Here is a 5,952-nt window from a genome sequence, read left to right on the forward strand (position 1 = left end):
ATTCTATCTCTTCCACTTGAAGTTAACCTGTGCACATTACACGACTCTTCTTTTTAAAGCTGGTAAACTAGCAGAATTGATAACTACATTTTATTAAGATTTTTTTAAATGTAATTTATACATTTTCTAAATTATTCTGTATCTACTAAAAGGTTTCAGATGACGTCTGAGAAAAACATCTGAAAATCTAGTTTTTGACTCCTCTAAAGCATATTTGTATTCTGGAAAGAGGTGTAGAATATCCATGAACGAGCAGTCCGATGTAAACTGTGTTTATGACAGAAGCAGGTGACATTGTAACCCAGTAGAGAAAAGCCCTTAAAAAATATATCTCTATGAAAGTATAAAATTAGAATAAAATAGATTAATATAACATTTTAAAAAGGATAAAATAATTTTTAAAAGGTTAAACTGTTTAAAGGTTTAAACATTCACTTTGCTCTGTTTTGTTTAAAGTTCTATGACAAAAAGGGGAAATTGTAAACTTTGGATTTTGTGTTATAAGTTGATGAACTTTTATTTTGAAAAGATTCGTCTTTTCCTGCTGACGTAGTCCATGTGACTGGCAACAGCCAATCGGGTTTGTTGTTGAGCTGAGAGCTCTAATGCTAGAGCTTAACATGCATTGTAAGATTCGCAGCTCAAGAGAGAAGACGAGGAACCCAATTGATGAAAGTTTGAAACCTTTTTACGATTTATTTTATTTTTGCCTTGTGGTGAAGTTATTTTTTTGTTTTTGCACCTGTGTGGCCTGGAAAACATTTTTTTCAAACGGGACTTTGTGAGTGTTACAATAATATGTGTTTGAATTAATTTGATATTGAATATATTTATTTTTTTGTAAATTTTGTGAAACGGCAGACTATGGCAGTGAATTTATGTTTTTATGTATTTATGGTCAAGTTTTATAAGTTTTGGCACCTTAAACTAAGTGAAAGCTTCGCCCAGACATCCCATCCGCCATTACATGCTGCGTAACATAAGAGTTCGGTAAACACGAAACTGCCATATTTTTATTTATTTTTACGGACTGCTTTTGTGTCTTAATTTACTTATTTGAGTTTATTTTATGTTGGTATGATAGGCCATTAAGATTGGGCCGAAAAAACGGACTCCTCAATCCAGGATCCATGTGCGTGAAGAAAACAAGATGGCGAGCCAACCCTGAGCCTCTTGAAGTAGCAAAGGACCAAGCGCCCTCTGCTGGACATCGGACAACCCTTTTCATCCTTTGGAACTGGTAAGAACTTTCCTCATTCCCCTGCAAACTGCAGAGCGCGTTCCTGGAAAATTGAATTCAAACTCACAAACACTCCTGAGCCGAAGTTATGAGGAAAGAGAGATACAAGTTTGTCTTTGGGTTTATTCATTTTTTTTTTTTTTGCTAAATCATTTGCTAAATCACTTTAAACTATATATATATATATATATTTTTATTTCCATTCACAGTAATACTGTAAAGCATTATTGTGCAATTTGAGTTATTGTTTTGTTGGTCAAAGCAATGACAGAAAAAGAAATGAAATTTGGGAAACTTAATTTAATTTAGAATGGGATAAAATAAACAAAACTAAAACTTGATAACGTCAACTTGAATCAACTAGAACTAACCTTTAAACAACTAGAACTGTAACTGAAAGAAAAAACAAAATAGATCTCAATCCCAACTTAAAGGTTGAACAAAACCGAATTGAAGAAGTAACCTAGGTTTTAAAGAAACATATCCTTTTAATCAAAATCATAAGATTGAACTAACTGGGATTTCTATGTTAAATGGTATATGTCTTTGTATTGTTTTTATGTATGTCTAATTAAATAGGCCGGCTAATTCTAACCATATTGTGGTCTGTGGTCTTTTTCCTTTGGTTTTTCTAAGGTACAAGTTTAAAATTCTAACAGTCGAACCTACTGGTCCAGATTTACTGTAGCTATCCCTCAGAGGTGGTACAGCATCATGAAACATCCGAGAGAATTATTACAGTTTAAACATTTTAGAAGATCTTTTTTACAAATAAAACCTTTTTTTATAAGAAAATATTCTATATTTTATATTTATTTTATATTTATTTAAAATAATATTCAGCTGTTGCCTTTTTAAGTATTTTTAAGACACATGGGACTGTGGTTCTCTTATTAGTAGCTTTTTTCCCCCTATTTTCATAGTAAATGACAACTATCTTTTCATTTTAATGGACTAATTCAGGATCTGCAATCTGTGGAGCCCACTTCCATTCAGTGCCCTTGTTAACCTATGGTGTGGTTCACACCTGGCGGAGCGTCGCAGTCTTATGCGGAAGGCTTGCGCCGTGGAGCGAATTGTTTTGGCATCTGGTCTAGTTTGTGCTGCAAGCGATCCTCGTCAATTCTGGCAGGAAGTGACATCAAGATACATGAGAAAATCCGTGTTATTTTCAAAATGTAACCAATTTTTCACAATAAAACACCACGATACAGATACATTAAAGAAGTGTAGGTCTACCAACTACTTTCTTCTTCTTAGCAGACACTAGGGGTAATATTTTTAGGTTATTAATTTACCCATGATGGCAAAAACAAAAAAATAAAAGCTCTAGCAGAAGTGCCTGTTGAGCGTCTGAATTGCAGGAGCGAGTGGATGTTGCACACACTCCGCTTCGCGACGATTCCGCGTCCAGTGTGAACCTAGCATAAGCATGCACCTGTGCTCAGGTGGGTGTCTGTGTTCTGCTAAGGTGGATGATGGAATGTAAAAAGAAGAGAAGTGCCCGGTCATCTCCGCCCCTAGACCCCCACTGAGCCACAGTGGCAGCCAGGGCCACCAGACACCCTGTTACGTCCTGCTGCTGCTGACGGGCCTTTTTCCTATCCAGCCCCTTTGGCTCACCTGGCAGGTGTGGCCAATGTCCCCTGATCGCCACCAGCTGTCTATTTAAGGCAGAGGAAGCCACACCAAGCCAGGCAGGGAGCAGCGCAGCAGGCTGGGTTTCAGTTGGTGTGGTGCTGGTTTGTTTTAGATTATCCCCCCCCCTTTGTCCTCAGCAATCTTAGAATGCTGGGTTTTGTTGTATTAATTTGGGGTTGGACTTTGGTAGTTCTGATTTGCGGGCTTTGTTTGATTTGTTTTGATTAGGTAGTTGTGTTAGGCAGCCATTAGCAGGGAGCTGCTGACTCCAGTGGTTGTCATTGCTGGGTCAGCAGTTGCTAGTGATGTGCAAATGAAGCTTTCTTGAAGCACTGAAGCATTTGTCTAAATTGGTTCACTAAAGAGCAATGCTTCATGAGCTTCATTTGCTCTAGTGGACACAAAAAACTAACAACAGAATTTGTTCTGTGGCATTTTGAAAAAAAAAAAAGTACAAACATGTTAATAAAATAAAGTAGTTTACCAAACATGTGCATTACTGTAAACTTTCATTGTGTGTGTTTTTTTATGTATTGATAAAAATAAATGTAAACAAGATTATTTTTTCAAAACCTCAAAGAAAATTATAAAAATGATAAATTAAAGTGAGGAAAGAGTATAGGTGGATTTAATGTGTGCTGGTGCTAAACCAGTAATTTGGGGGGTTGGTCTCTAAAGTGTGAAAAAGGTGCTTCAATTAAATGAAGAAAAAAATGTAAATATTTTTTTCCTTAAACATATATACATGAAAAAGCAGTGTCACAGGATGAAGAGTTTGGACAATGATCCTATTGACATTGAAATCAGATCAGTGTTTGAAGGGACAGAATATTTGTTTCATAAGTAATTTTAATATTATTCCTCTAAATTTCCAGACTTTCTCCAAACTATCTCTACCTCAGTCCGAACTATCTCTAAACTCACCAATCGTAACTCTCCATCAAACCCCCGCATTATGAATGGAGCCTGCAGGATTCATGACGTCGTCAAATCTCGCGAGGAGCCTCTGTGTACCGAGAAACTCCTCCTCCCTCCTCTGCGGCGGCACCTGCCGTGAAGCTTCAATACAGAACGTCTCATCACAAAATTAAAGTGGGGGTGTACACCCATAAGACGTCTATAATTACTGGTATTCTAAATAAATATAAAGAACAATCTTTCACAGATATTGCCCATCCATTTTTTTTTTAAGAATGTAACTCCAACAATGAATTAAGGACCACTGTAGATAATGATCGCACTTTTGTAACACTGAGATATGACGAGTGATTATTGTTTATGAAACAATGTTTTTCTTATTATTATTTAAACAAGTTTCCCCTAAATCTCTCGTGTCTCACTGAATGGAGCCTGAAGGATTCATCCCGCTGTTGAGACTCGCGGCTCTACCTGAACCATTTCATGAATTAGTCACGTGGTACAGCCGGGCAGCGAAGCTTCACACGTCATCGTTCTCAGCTCCTCCCCTAGATGAAGCAAGCCTCGATACGCGCTTCACGGAAGTTCCTCCTACACTACCCGACGCACACCTCGAAGCCTCGATACAGAACGTCACATCACTAGCAGTCGCCCTGACTTATTTTTCTTTTGGCCAAGGTTCCAACTCCGTTTTGGTTTGTTCTTTTCTTAACCAAACACACTAATTGATCTTCATTTTAGGACAAATGTTTACATTTATTTTAATAAGCTGTGTTCCTTTTATGTTTGGTGTCCAGTTTTTGTTATGGTCCCCCTCCCTCACCCCTAGACTGGAGCTGGGTTACTCCCAGGGGACGTAACACACCCGCACAATGTAGCAAACAGAGGGAGTCCGCCCACTGGGCAATCTATCCAGCCACCTGGATAAGGACTAGCAGGATCACCACAGGGGCCCCAAAGTTAGAGAGCAGGGAGCTACAGGAGCATGGGGAGTGCAAGCTCCAGCAGGAGGACAGCACCCTGCCACACCAGGGGGGCCCTTGTGGCTTATGGTTTTGAAAATATGTCACTTAGATTTACACATTTCTGGCTGAGATGCATAAAAAAATTGTAAAATCAATTTTTTTTTCTTCTACTTCATTTGCTGCACTATCATGATTCTATGTGACACAGGATTTCATTTGTCAAAAATTGTAAACTATTTCATGTTTTGATATAAAGGCTATGTTTTTTTGTTTACATTTCCTTGATTTCTAAAAAAAAAAAAAGCAAGAGTTTATTTTGAATGTTTTATACTAAAAGTAGCGTCTTATTTTTCTGAAAAGTGAATTACGTCTTTGTGGTTGTAGTTGGTGAAGTGACCCGAGTGTTAAAGGTTACAAACCCCTGGACAAAGCTGATTAAAGCAGAGTACGCCAAAGGTGCTTATGGTACTTTTTTATTTCTAAATCATATTGGTCCCTCATTGAAATTCAATACATTTGTCACTTTATGTTATACTTCTGCAAGTATTGCAAAGAAAGTCACTGAAAAGTAAGAGAACTCATGTAATGTGTTAGTGTTTTAAGACAGTAATCTTGTTAAGTAAAGGATTGAGTTTGAATTGTGTTACAGTTTGGAAACATTGAAGATAATTAACACTGACAGACTGCAAGTCCATTTGTCTTGGAGTTGTATTACTGCGAAAACATTTGAAATCTTTTTAAACAACCAGTGAAAGAAACAATTGCTGTGTTAGTCTAATAAGCTCCCCAAGTCAAATCAGTGTGGTTTCCCTGGATTATATTTCCTCCATTTCAGATGTTCCCCTGCAGGCCAACCAGTTAGGCCTTAATTCAACTCTTCAGCCTCAGTGATTTCACTGGACACAGCTCTCCCTATCTGCCCCCTCCCCCATCGACTTTGATTCACTTCCACAGCACCAACATATCCAGACTCTGTGTTCCTGCACGTCTCCATTTTATCTTTGGTAATACTAAAATCTCAAGACAGAGGCCTGATCCAAATCTTCCCTTCTCCCTTCCCCTCCATGAAATGTATTTTTATATGTATTTTTTAAATCCGACCCTCCAAACGGAGGGTAAACCACGTTACGCTGAGAAGCACTTTTCTTCACGTGGGTGCGCTCTGAACCATTTATATTTAAATGTAAG

General features: G+C 37.8%; 1 long non-coding RNA gene across 4 annotated transcripts in view; it reads left to right on the forward strand.

The window, feature by feature from the left end:
- Positions 1 to 436: 436 nt before the first annotated feature.
- LOC112138374 overlaps positions 437 to 5,952 on the forward strand; it is a 134,421-nt gene continuing 128,905 nt past the window's right edge. For all 4 annotated transcript variants that reach the window (XR_004948663.1, XR_002917767.2, XR_002917768.2 and 1 more), the window contains exons 1-2: positions 437 to 781; positions 1,085 to 1,240. This is a non-coding gene — a long non-coding RNA (uncharacterized LOC112138374). The remainder of the gene's footprint in view (positions 782 to 1,084; positions 1,241 to 5,952) is intronic.

Source organism: Oryzias melastigma, linkage group LG11, assembly GCF_002922805.2.
Source record: "Oryzias melastigma strain HK-1 linkage group LG11, ASM292280v2, whole genome shotgun sequence".
NCBI lineage: Eukaryota > Metazoa > Chordata > Actinopteri > Beloniformes > Adrianichthyidae > Oryzias > Oryzias melastigma.